We start from the raw sequence: 13,925 nt of genomic DNA on the forward strand, positions 1-13,925 counted from the left end.
GCCTTTCAAAACTTCAAATGCGCAATTCAATTAGGGGTGGAATTGCGTTTTATTACCGTGAGGGATCTCGAGTTCGAACCTTAAGAATAATTTTTTTTTAATAAGAAGCATTTTCCCTAATATGTCCTATGCATTAAAAATCCAAAATTTAGTGATCATTTTATTAATTTTCGTTTGTATAGTCTATCCAGGGCGGATGCATGCTAGTCGAAGCGGTGTCATCCGACACCGCTTCGTCGGAAAATTTTACTAAATATATATATAAACAGTGTAGCAAAAGAACTATATTAATTAAATGACACTATTCGATAAACTAGTTCGTCTGGTCTGATGGGCAGCGCCCCCTTTTGCACCTAAAGACCGGGAGATCGAAACACACTCAAAGTTTTTGCACATTTTTAAATTATGTAAGGATTGAACTCTCTATCCTCTAAGCTAAAAACATTAACTAAAGTGATAAATAAATAAACAAATATAACATGCAATTAGTTTAGTATAAATTAAAAGGATTTATTACTATAATCTTGAAAATAAATTACTCTAATTTTTATACAATTTACAACTTCTGAGTGACCGGATTTACTGGTGTTACTCTCCTCAATTTTTTTTATGTCGTTTTAGCGATTTGTTTCTTAAGTAATGGCACCGCTTGCAAAAAATTATGCGTACGCCCCTGAGTCTACCTACCGCTCTTTAACAATAAAACTCAGCAAATTTACGACCTTCTCATTAAGCTTTCCGCAATTGTTTTTTTGAAAAAGGAAAAAACATTTAAAGGGTTTAAAAGTGAAAAAATGGAAAATGTGCTTTCTTTTTAAACTTTATGTTCTTCTTATGCTCGATCTTTCAGATCAAAGAGATAGAGACAATGGAAATACTAATTACGAAATCAATGAAATATATTAAAACATCTTACACAAACTTTTTTTTTATTTGATATTACAAGAATTTTTATCTGGAAGAACCGTACAAATTTTTTACTCTATTAATTTAATAGGGTTTAACAGGAATATAATGAATCGCTACGAATTTTATTTTTATTTTTCTCGTTGAGGCTACAATTTTGTCGAGCTAACTAGGTCCTTAAGCAAATAAGCAAAATGATGCTCTTAACGCATTTTTTTTTATTTTACAAACTCAATTCAATTTTCTTGCTTAATTTCAATATAAATAGTAGGGGTGTTCAAGTCGAACCAAAAAACCACATCAAACCGATAAGTCAAACAAAATCGATTAACAAATCCGATTAGGTTTGGTTTGATTTGGTTTGGTATTGAATAAAAAATCCGAACCAACCCGACATATAAATATATAATTTTTATATATACTTTTAAGATTTTATATAAAATTTTCTTTAGAAAATATCTAAAAATATTTAGGATTCTCTTATGGGATGTAATATTTAATAAAACTATGAAGTGCATCCATATTTATTTATGTTAAATACTGAGTTGTATCATCATTTCTTATCAAACGTTATTGAAATGCGTCAATCTCTTTGTTCTTTCATATTCATATGTCAAAATCTGTTAAATTCTTATGCCTTTTCCGAATTTGAAATGGTGGTTTGGTAATTTTAAAATTAAATAAAACATATCATTATTTAGATTTCGTATTGATTTTATGTTTAATTATTAAATTCGGTTAACCTTGAAAGCGTACATCAACAAAAAAATATTGTTAGACGACTAAGAAAATAACTATCATGTGTTACAAAAAAATTCTCCCATAAGAATATTTTAATAGATCATACGTTTGTTAATTTTTTTAATTTCTTCTAAACATATATTCACTTATCAAAACTTTATCTATAACTTTAACAAAGTAATATTGAAATAATATTCATGTAACAAAAAATCCGAAAAATCGACAAAAACGAACTGATCCAAACTAATATTGTAATTGGTTTGATTTGATTTTGATAAAAATCGAACCAACCTGGTTCATGTACATCCCTAATTAATAGTATTGAACTCGTGTGGAAAGTCATATACATGTAATGTAAATGGTATTATTATTCAAAAAGAAAAACAATACTTTTGTAGTAATTGATTGGTTCATGAAACTTATTAGTCAAACAGTTGGGAGTCAGCTCTTAGCTCATAGTTGATCATCAGATGTGACATTGGTATTGAAGATAAGATGTTCCATTTTATTGCTATTTATTTTCAAATAATGCTGTCCAATACAACTTTATATTTTGCCTTTTTTAAATAAAATAAAAATTGAAAATCGAATTGAATACTTTTCAAAATAGGTAAATTTTTGAAGAGGCATTAATGGCTAACTCTTTTAGCTTATTAAACTAGTACTAGTATTTTCGTGTTTCATGTCACTTTTTCTTAGTCACCCCAAAAATAATATATTTCTATATTTTGTAACATTATATATTTAAACTTTCCATGTTTCCCTTAATGAGATACTTTATAACTATATAAAAATTTTATCATTTATTTTTGACCATAACATTTTTTTTAAAAAATAAATAAATTATGAGGCCAGTCAACTACTTCACATAAATTAAAACAGAGGAAGTACTAGCTATTAGTCTTCATTAAGAAACTAGGGATGTAACAACTAATACAATAAAGTAAATTATGTGATTAATTTCAAGAAATCTGACAGCGATAGGCAATTTATTTAGCTGGCTCAAAGTGGAAAGCAGAATTATTATAAAGTCCTACAAGCCAAAACAATTTTTAACTGCAAACTTGAGGAAATAAATACGTAAAATGTGAAAAATTTTCTTTCATCTCTTTAGAAAAGTTTCCCCTTACGTGTTGATCTAAAAAAATAGTATATGTTTCCTTTGCTAGACTCAATTGAGAAATGTGTTTAATGCATAGTCATAAATTTACAATGATTTTCAACCCTAGACAATGACCTTTCTTGCATTTTTTTCCACTAGGTGTTAATTTTTTCTTTGCTCAATCTTTTCTTTTTGTTTTAAGTTTGATGTTCGATACCTATATTGGAGTTCCAATTAATTTGAATTCATAAATTTATCATAAGAAAAAGTACTCTCATCAAGAATTTTCTTATTTTCATTATCGAAGCCGAAATCTCTGATTATGGTGGTTGTTTGCCCAATCTCTTTAAAATCATGTCTATATGAAGGCATAAAATAGGTGTCAATATCTCCATCTACTTGCTTTCACATTACTATATTAAATTTTGTATAAGGCTGAAAGATATAAAACGTGATAGAAATTCTTATCCTCCAAAAAGAGATAATTAAACGTGATAGAAATTCTTATCCTCCAAAAAGAGATAATTATTGAAGCACAATAATATTAATAAGATCGATAAATTAATTTGATTATGATAATATAATTACACCTGTTTTGGTTTTACTGTCAAATAATTCTCTCTCGAACCAACCCTAATTAGAAGGCATAAAAATGAAATAATTACAGTCTTAGTTTTTGGACTAGGCAAATTATGAATAGTATTGTTTAACTATGTATTTTATTTATAGATGAGGCAAACTAGATTTTATTTAAAACAAAAAAAAAAAATCAACTCTATTATATATGTTAATCACTTTTCCTCTTTTTCTCCTTTCTTTTGGGGCTTAAGAATTGTAAATCATCTAAAGATGGATTAAATAAGCAATTTTTTTGGTTTAATTATTGGCTAAAAGCAAAAGTTAAAGCAAGACTTTATAAAGTGGCATTAGCACAAACATAAATAATTATTAAATCTTCCTATGAAAGTGATTCTCAATAATGCTAAACATGATTAATATTCTTTTGAAAAATCAAATACGCAAGATTTTTATATTTGCTTTCATGCAACGTAACCTTAACAGATTTTTTTTCCAATAATTAATTATTATCGTCCTTTGCATTTAAAACATTGTGGGGTTAGTTTGGCAAGTTGCATGGACAAAGTTTCATGCTATGGATTAGAATGCCACATATATTAAACATGGATTTTCAATTGGTTCAACTTATCCATATTAGTTGGCTTTGGGGACCCATTAAATAGGGTCCACAATGAGAAATTTCTTGGAAAATTTTAATAATATTTTTTACGAAGAATTAATTTAAGAAACTACGCCCATCCAACTGCTTAAACTAATTCTTTCCTAGAAATCTTTCCTATTTATTTTTTCTAGTCGATATATATAAATTATATACTGATTATATATATGATATGTGTATAATCAGTATATAATTTATGTATATTGACTAAAAAAAATAAATAGGAAAGATCTCTAAAATTCACATACTTCGTAGTTTAACAAAAAAATAGAGAACATTCGACGTATTAGAATAATCGTGACCAGGTACTATAATTTATCCATACTAAAATTCAAACTCATGATACTGCAATTTCGAGTTGTGCTTTATTGAAAACTCAGTTGCTTCGAGAAATTTATAACGGTTTAACAATTGACTAGACACCAAAATATAATTCTTAAGCAAGGAATTAAAGAAATGGTGACACCTAATTATTTTAAGTACTTTTATGACACATCACAGTAACACTTTGGTTTCTTCCCAAACACTTCAATGCTTAAAATCAACATTTCACAATTTAGTTGGCATTTCACATTATAATCGTAACCAACCATTACCCAATCAATCATTTTTAATTCCTTTTTTCCGACTTTATTTTCTCTTTTTAATTAAAATAAAAAAAAAACACGTAATAGTTTCTCTATAGTTGAAAATTTACGTAAGAATATTGAATTTATAATAGTAGGACAATAATATTAAAAAATTGAGTGGATAATATGGAATTGTTACTTGAGATTGTTTGATTAGTTGATTACCATGTTTCAACGTTTGTCACTCCCAAAGTCCAAATATCTTATTCAACTTTGATAAACGGAACTTCATTAATTTTCTATCTTTTTTCTATTTTTTCACGCGATGTCCGATATCCATTTTAAATTCAATTGAAATGCTCCTTAATAAAAACGACTCATATTCAAGATTGAAATTTAGACTAACTTATCGCTCCACTATAACCGTTGTTAGTTATTAATTTTCTATCAATCTAATTCAAAGTTCCACAATCTCCTTGCCTTGTCTTAAATGTCATAATGCAAATTTTGACGAAAAAGAACTTTGAAAAATGACACTTCTTAAAATTTCCTTTCAATCTATTCCAAGTTTCACACCTTCCATGCCTTATCTTAAATGTCACACTGCAAATTTTAATAGATTTTTTTTCAAGGAAACATTATTAAAAATATTTTTATTCAACAACTTATATATCCATAATGTTGGCTTTTGTACCCCCCTTAATTAAGATAATCCTTAGTCCCCTTCAAGTAGTTATTCGGGTCGCAACCTATCAAGTCAAAATGTTTGTTACATGAATCACTATCACGACTTGAAAATCATGATGTATTCTTTCAAAGTCTAAGTGTCTAACTACTATAGTTTTAGGTCTAACTAATCTAAGCTCTAACGAAAATTAGTTGCTTAGAAATCAAATTGTTTAAGCAAATACTTCGTTCAGTTCATAATAAGTGACTTTTTGACATTTGATACACCCTTTAAGAAAATACTAACTCCTAAAGAAAAGAAAAAATATTGACTAAATTACCCTTAATTAAAATTTGCATATTGTTACCTTGGCACATTGAGATATGTAAATAAGGGCAATTTTTTTAAAAAATAAAATTATTTTCTTCTTGATTATGTAAAAAGACACTTATTTTATACCAAAATAAAAAGGCCACAAAGTCAGGTAAAATTCAAAAATAGCCAGATTTACAAATGGTAATTGAAAAATAGTCACAGTTTCAGAAGTAATCGAAATTTAGCCACTTTTTATGTAAAGATAAATCTGAACGAAAATACTATTCAAAATCCGGAAAATATTCTAGCATAACATACTGGAGTTCGAATTTTTTACATGTGAACTTCCAGCATAATATACTGGAGTTCCACAGGTGCTCCAATTTCCAGTATATTATGCTGGAACTTTCCGTGTGCTGGAGTTCCAGCATAATATGCTGGAAATTCATAAATAGTTGCACCAATCTCCAGTATATTATGCTGGACCTTTTCGTGTTGCAGCAAAATAGTGGCTATTTTTCAATGACTTTGCAAACGTTGACTATTTTTCAATTACCAGTCCGAAAACTGGCTAGCCCATACTATTATACCAAAAAAGTCACTAATTATAGACCGGAGGGAGTAATAACCATTATGTATACGTATGCCTCAATCTCAAACAAGTTGGAATCGGCTATATGAATCCTTATTGGCCGTGTTTTCCATTTATATTTTTCTCTTGCCAACATTATATAAAATAAAAATAAAACCACAAATACGAATATCAAGTTATAATTTAAAATGAAAAAAGAGAGTCAAAGAGTGGTCTGTGGTGTAGCTAAACCTATATATTGGTTGGGAGATGGTTAATTACTTAAAAGGTAATTATTGGGCATCTTGGTCAGTTTTGTTCAACCACTATACCAACCCTTTGAATTTTGCCTTTCTTTTAAAGTTTCATGGACACAGATTTTCTTGATTTTCTCAGCTCTGATTTATTGCTTTTCTCTTAACTAATTAGTCACTTATTTTATAAGGAATTCTCTTAACTAAGTCACTTGTCACCAATCTGAGTTTTCTTAGGGAGAAAGTTGGTCAGAACTAAACAACCCCACGTACCTGCTTCCTATTTTGGCCAACCCCATAATTCTGATTATATGGCTATACAAGACAACTTCAAATTAAAGAAACACCATACATCATCAAATCAAATGTGGATTTAGAATTTAAAATTTATCAATAAATGATTTCAAGTTAAATATACGATAATAATTGATTTTACAGTGAAATATCTATATATATTTAGTAAATTTCTTAATAGGGATCTTTACACTAATAGCCGATTATATTCATTGTTTACTTTTTCTAGTCATATACGTAGTGTGAGCACGTGATTTTTGCCCTATATGAATTACTCCTATAAAATCCAAGAAAATAAATTTTTCCAATTATTTGCCATTTTATAGGATTTTTGTAGAGTTTTATTAATTATTTGCATTTTCTGTGCACGTTTTATTAAAAAATGGAAAATACCAAAAAATTTCATACATCGCATATTAGATTTTGTGTTCGTATTTTAGGATCAATTGGTTAATTAACTGCTCTTTTAAAATGAAAATCACAAAAAATATTATTCATTTTACATTTTTTTAGCTTTTAAGTTTGGATTAGTAATTCCCTCTTTATTAATGTAGTATTAATCAATTGGTAAATATTACAAATAGATGATTAATCTAATTTTATAATTTAGGATTAAAGTTAGGATTAAATTAATTTAGTTAGGATTTTTAAGTTAGAGAAAAGAAAAGAAAGGTTAGTTTTTTTTATTTGGGTCAGCCTATTCTTTTCCACCCCTTTAACCCACCAGACTGACTAACCCAATCCCCAAATATGACCCTAATATTAGAAAACCCTAGTCTTATCCCCATCCCAACCCAAATGGCGCTCCATCTTCATCTCTTTCATTTGTCGCGCCCAACATCACCAGAACTCACCTCTGCCTCGCCCGAATTCGCCCGAGTTCACCCCAAAAACTCACCTCACGTGCTCCAACCTCTCTCCTATAGCCACGTAGCAACCAACTCTGACAACAAGAAGATTCCTTCCAGATATTTTACGCGCCTTCAGCTTCTCGATTGATTTGCTAGATGAATGGGGTCGTGGATGTATGAAAATCAATCTATACCCTCCATTTGTCCCAAAAATCGTTCACAAGGAATAAGGGATTTTTCGAATTTGAGGAGAAGATTCGAGAATTTTTTAGAGGTGATATAAGGTGAGGATGTTCTTGTTTGGGTTGGGGGGGGGGGTTCTTCTTTTTTGGGGGATTTTTGAGAGATTTCTTTAAGAGAAATTGAAGGAAGAAAATTAGGGTTCAAAACTTTCTTCTTCTTTTCCATTGTTCTTCTTCATTTTCTTATACCATAACAGAGAAAAAAATATTATTGAGGTTCCATGATTTCACTTGGTGTCAGTTTATTTAGCATTTCGAAATAATAGAGTTTTTTTACTTCGATTCTGATTTTTGGGCGAACAATGGAATTCGTCGAGAAGTGTGAATCTGTTGCTTTTTATTGAGCTGTAGTTGTCCTCTTTGGTTCTGTGGTGCTTTTATTCTTCAGAAACCAGAGATTCATTTTCCTTTTCCTTTTGCTGTGTTGCTCACGAGGTATGAAACTTCGATATTTTGTATCGAATGTATTAAGAATGTTACAGCTTTGAGAACTTGCATCTATGGCATGTTTAGTGGTTAATGAATCTATCTTGTCGTGGTTTTCCGTCTCTGAGTTCGAATGAATATCTATTTTTGTTCAAACGGATATATGTTGTGATTGCATAGTTCACCTGAATTATGTCCTGTTACTAATGAATTTGATTAGTTTTTGATGTCTCTGCAAAGCTTTCTTGCTAATGTTGTTTGAATTGCACTGCCATATACGGCCTATGCATATCTTTAGGTTTAAATGAATCCAATCCATGCTATGTTGCAGCTGTAGGTCTGTTCTTATTTGCAAAGGTTTGAATGTCGATTCATGTTTGAGCTAACTCTAAATGATGTCTGAAATGCTGTTTGCCTTTCTAGGTTCGAGATGCATTTTTGCGTCTGAATCGTATGCTCCTGTTTGCCTTTCTAGGTTCGAGATGCATTTTTGCGTCTGAATCGTATGCTCCTGTTGGCTCATTATGCTGAAATTTGTCTCAAAACTAGATTTGTTGTGCAGTGTATTATGTTTGCTCCTGTGAAATCAGCGATTCCTGCCCCAAATGATGCCTATGTGAGGTTTGTTGAAAGCTGTTGTTGTTGAGCTTGGCTATAGTTTGTGGATTTGGCCACTGATTGGCCAAAATCAACAAGTATTAAGTCAAAATGGACATGTCGTTGGTGCTGTATTAGAGGTTGATATTTCTATTGTGGTGGATTAAAGCTTGGGTGAATAGACTATATTCACTTTGGCAAGTATTCACCAATACATCATTTTCATGAGGAATTATAATAGTAGTAGTTAGTTTCGTCTTTTGAAGTTTGGATTTGACTTTATTTTTGGATTTCCAGGTTATTCCTCTATTGATTAGCCACTGTTCTTCTACATGATCTGTTTCTTTTTAACTTAACTCGAAGCCTATTCTTATTGGTTGGATATTGGTAGTTAGATTTTGTTGCTTAACACAAATCTGCATGAATCATGTATTGACTGTTTGTCATTTTGTCCAGATTTTTCATAGATTAGAATCATGATTTGGGTAGTTATGTTTCAATGTGGTAAATATGTTAATTTGGTCTTATGCTCAATGTTGTTTTGTTTTCATAATTAGTGTTGATTTGGGCATATAGGGTGAATTAGGCCAGGCCCGTGAATGGCCCAAATAAGGCTATGAATATGAGCTTGAATTCTTTCAGGCCTTGAGCCCAAGAATTCGACTCAAATAAATCATGTGGGCTCAAATTGGTTCCCCTGTGAGCAAAAAACATATTTGGTTTATCAGAAAGCTTGGTTTCGAACTGACTGGGCCTTCGCGAAATTTGCCTGATTGAGGACGTTTGAAATCACAATTGCAATTGGTTTTTAAATGTATGCTAAGTTTGCTGCATGTCAGGGCTTTAGTGTTTCAGTGATTCGATTAACTTATCTGTTATCGATTCAGCAGTAATTGCAATGCACATTATTAGTAAAATAAAGGGAGAATCATCCTTAAGGAATATATTGATATTCGTAGAAAAAAAAACATTTAGGTGCGTTTAAAATACTATTGTGATTGTGTACACATTCGCGTGACATAATTACGATTCTAAAAACCAATTCGGAGTATGTGTTCGTGCAACTTCGATCAAACTTTCTTAATAATAAAATTGGTTTTAATAGGCCGCTAAATTAAAATTAGGTTCATATAATCTGAGGCGCGTCATCCACAATTTAATCATACATGGCCCTCGTATTACTTTCATAACCTAGATATAAAAATGACAAATGTTCGTAGTTTGCTTTAGGCACATTTAATATACTATCGTGGTTGTGGACACGTTCGCGTGACATGATTACGATTTCTAAAAACAAAACCGGAGTATGCATTCGCGCAACTTTGGCCAAACTTTCTTGATAATAATAAAGCGTTATTAATTGTGGACACATTCGCGTGACATGATTTTTGACGCACCAAACAAGTGGGTACACGTGCACGTGACCCGTTTCAAGATAATTTCTTAATTAAAAAAGACAAATGCACATAGGTTCTAAAATTAGTAATTAGACAATTTGATTAAGCCAAGTATGATCAAAGCGACCGTGCTAAAATCACAGAACTCGGGAATGCCTAACACCTTCTCCCAGGTTAATAGAATTCCTTACCCGGATCTCTATGTTCACAGACCGTAAATAGAGTCAACTTCCTCGATTCGGGATTTTAACCGGTGACTTGGGACACCATAAATTATCCCAAGTGGCGACTCTGATTTTTTAAATAAATAATCCTGTTTTGATTATCACTTAAATTGGAAAAAACTCTCTTATATCCCTTTCGGGGGTAGGAAAAAGGAGGTGTGACAGCTCTGGCGACTCTGCTGGGGATCGAACCCAGAATCTCTGGTTCAGGGTTCAAGAATTCGAGCTTGTTAATATGATTTTTACTTGGCTTCATTTGTTGTTAATATTACTGTATTTTGTGAACCTTTTGTGCTAACTGCTGTTGTTTACCGTTTTAATATTATTTGAATTGTATATAACTGTCTTCCTACGCCACCCCTCTGAGTCTTTTGAAAATGGTGCACACGTTTGTGTGGCCCGCTTTTTCTGTAGAAGTCATACCAAATAGAACGAAGCTGGGTCAGAAATAAGGCCGGGTAGACTTTAGTGCTCCCGGTATATTGCCCCCTTTTCAGCTCGAGTTGTCCGCTCGGGTAAGCCAGGTCAAGAACACAACCCCAGGTTTAAACTTAGAATAACATAACTTCATGCCGGATCCCTAGTAGGAACGTTTGTTGCATCACATGCATTTGACTTAGGGGACTCAACACATGGATTGGGTCCGTCTAGAACAGGTGTACCCCAAAAAATAAAAGACCATCCTGATGCATCGTATGTGCTACATGTTGCAATCTTCAAGGGTAAAAGGGTCATTTGGCAGACCAATGATGGCTGAGGATGAATGAGAAAAAAAGAGGGTGAAGTGTGAAAATATAGCAAGTAGGGTCCAATTATGTTTTCTGTCACATGTTTGTTAAGAAAAAAAACATGAAAATTTCAAAAAAGATTTTGCACTTTTTCATCATTTTTCGAAAAAAAAGGGAAAAGAAAATCAAAAAAGAGTTTACATGTTTCATCATTTTTCAAAAAAGGAAAAAAACATATTTTTCTCTAAATTAGTTATTTTTTTAATTCTCGCCCGTATCCAATCTGTCCGAACTACGCATACATGATTTTCGTCTTTCGGGGCGTGATACGTAGGCAATCCACATAGGGTCCGGTCTTCTTAGTGAGTCTTAGGTTCTTGGCTTCGCAGGGTCTTAGCCAAATCTTGCATTTTTAGTCACTTTTAGCCACATAGGTTAATTTTAGAAAAAATAGTCATAATCATGTCTTGCATGTGTCCAACAGGAAGGGTTATTGTCTCACATAACATTCTGGTCTTTAACTTTATTTGGTATTAATTTTCTCATACATGTGTGGATTTACTTACCGGAGTTTGAGCATGACAGATGCCCTAGGCCATCCCGTCAGGATTGCTCATTCAGGAGTTGCTTAAGGAAATTTTTTTAGTTATTATGTTTTGAGTCTGTTTTTCTTTTTATATCGTCTTTTACCTTCTAGTTTTGTACAGTAATATCGAGTCTTTTGGTATTGTATTTCCTATTTTGTATTGAAAAAAGATGTGTAATAAACCAAAATCCAAAAAAGAAAAGAAGAGATTTTGCGTTTTTATATTTCTGTTATATGTTTTCTTTAGAATACTAACTCTAGAAGTTCAAAAAAAATCTTTTGTGGTTTTCCTTAGGAAATTAATATCTAGAACTCAAAATAAAATAAAAATTGCTTTTATACTTCCTTTAGTATATTAAGACTAAATTCAAAAAAGAGAATTTTCTTTTAGTACCTCTTTAAAAAGTTTTCTTTAAGGTATTAATTCTAGAAATCCAAAAAGATTTTCTTTTGAGGTATTTCTTTGGGAAATTAATGAAAAATGAAAAAAAAATCTTTTTATTTTCATTAGAACTTTAGGATATTGTACATAGAAGAAAAAATATACTTTATCCTTTATTTATCTTTAAAGTTTCTTCCTTAGGTAATCAAAAACTGAAATCCAAAAATATTTTTTTATCTTGTTCATTTCTCGTTTCGAAATCTTTCTTCAGGGATATCAAATGAAAATTCAATATATATTTCTTTGGTTTATTTTTAGATTTCTTTCCTAAAAAAAGAATCAAAAAATATTTTTCTCTTCTAGTATTTTTTCCTTAATAATTTCCCATAGAGTATTTGCTTCAAAAAGAAAAAAAATATGTTCAAGTTTAGAATAGGTTATAGAACATTTAGTCTAAAAAATTCAAAAAAAAAGGATTTGCTTCTTTTATTTCTCTTTTCTCATCAGAGTAGTCATTAAGGTAAAAAAGAAAAGAAAAAAAAAAGAAAAAGAAAAAGAGAACATTAGTTTGTTTTCTTTATTCCCGATCTTTCTGAACTACGCAAAGATCTGATTCATGCGGCGTCATGATACATAGGCAACCTACATAGGGTTCGATCAAATCACTTTTTTTACTATTAAAAGAAAAAGAAAAAAAAAGAAAAAAAAGAAAGAAAAAAAAAAGAGATGAAATTATGGGATGTGAGAAGGAGAGGAAAGAAAAGAGTGATAATTAGGAAAAAGAGGAAGGGAATGAGCAAGCTGAGAAGTGCTTGAAAAGAAAAGAAAGAGAAGACTGAAATGAATGATTGTGATGATGCCATGATGTTAGAAACGATAACTGTGACTAAGTGCATTGCACATAATGTGAGATTATCTTATGTTAAATGCCCTAACACTAACGTGATGTCTTCATTTTGTTCCTCTTGTTATCTTCATTATAGTAGAAGGGTGGTTGGTTTGTGGTTCTCAAAGTAGTGACTCTTCTCTACAACAAAAGGTCGAAAGGCAATGACAGATGGCAACGGAATTGACTCGGTTGATACTAGTGCCCAAAAGCAATTGGTTGAACAGGGCAATGGGTTGGTTGAAGAGGTAAGGATGTTAAGACAACACATGGCAAATATGTATCAGGCTTGGATGACTGGGAAGGCACCACCCTCACCACCACCTAGCTTCTTAGATGCTACCCTTACCCAAATTCCGGTCATAGTGCCAGATGATCCCCCATACTCTCCAGATCCACCTGCTTATCACAGCTTTCCCAACCACCCTAACAGCTCCATCACTCGTCCTCCAACTACCTTTCCCAAAAATCGCCAACCTGTCATATCCACTATCCCCATGATCACAATTTCTCAACAATCTTCCCTTCATGGATCCAAATGAACACCCACTCAAAGCTCCTGATGCCCAATATTACCCCTCAGAAGTTGCCCACAAGGTTCCTGACTCATACAATCAGAGCCCTCGGAATGAGCCTCATGTTGAAAATGAAAAGTTCACAGGAAAAGAAGGGCGAGATGAGATATCTAGGAAGCTGAAAAGTATAGAACAATCCTTAAGGAGCATGCAAGGGATGAGAAATCAGATTAACATGTCTTACAGTGACTTGTGTATGTTCCCTGATGTTTATCTGCCCGCGTGATTTAAAATGCCAAAGTTTAACTTGTATGATGGACGTGGAGATCCGGTAGCCCATCTAAGGGGTTATTGCAGTGAAATGAGAAGTGTTTGCGGGAAAGACAATTTGTTGATGGCATATTTCAGTGAGAGCCTGACTGGGGACGCCTTGGA

General features: G+C 31.8%; 1 long non-coding RNA gene across 2 annotated transcripts; it reads left to right on the forward strand.

Annotated features, from left to right (window-relative positions):
* Window positions 1–7,384: 7,384 nt before the first annotated feature.
* LOC107824961 (uncharacterized) lies at window positions 7,385–9,092 on the forward strand. 2 transcript variants are annotated; one of them, XR_012694408.1, is made up of 2 exons: window positions 7,385–8,184; window positions 8,599–9,092. It is a non-coding gene; the product is annotated as an uncharacterized LOC107824961 (long non-coding RNA). The 2 variants fall into 2 exon arrangements; XR_001656967.2 differs by having other exon boundaries at window positions 8,738–9,092.
* Window positions 9,093–13,925: the final 4,833 nt, after the last annotated feature.

This window comes from Nicotiana tabacum, chromosome 8, assembly GCF_000715075.1.
Source record: "Nicotiana tabacum cultivar K326 chromosome 8, ASM71507v2, whole genome shotgun sequence".
Taxonomy (NCBI): domain Eukaryota; kingdom Viridiplantae; phylum Streptophyta; class Magnoliopsida; order Solanales; family Solanaceae; genus Nicotiana; species Nicotiana tabacum.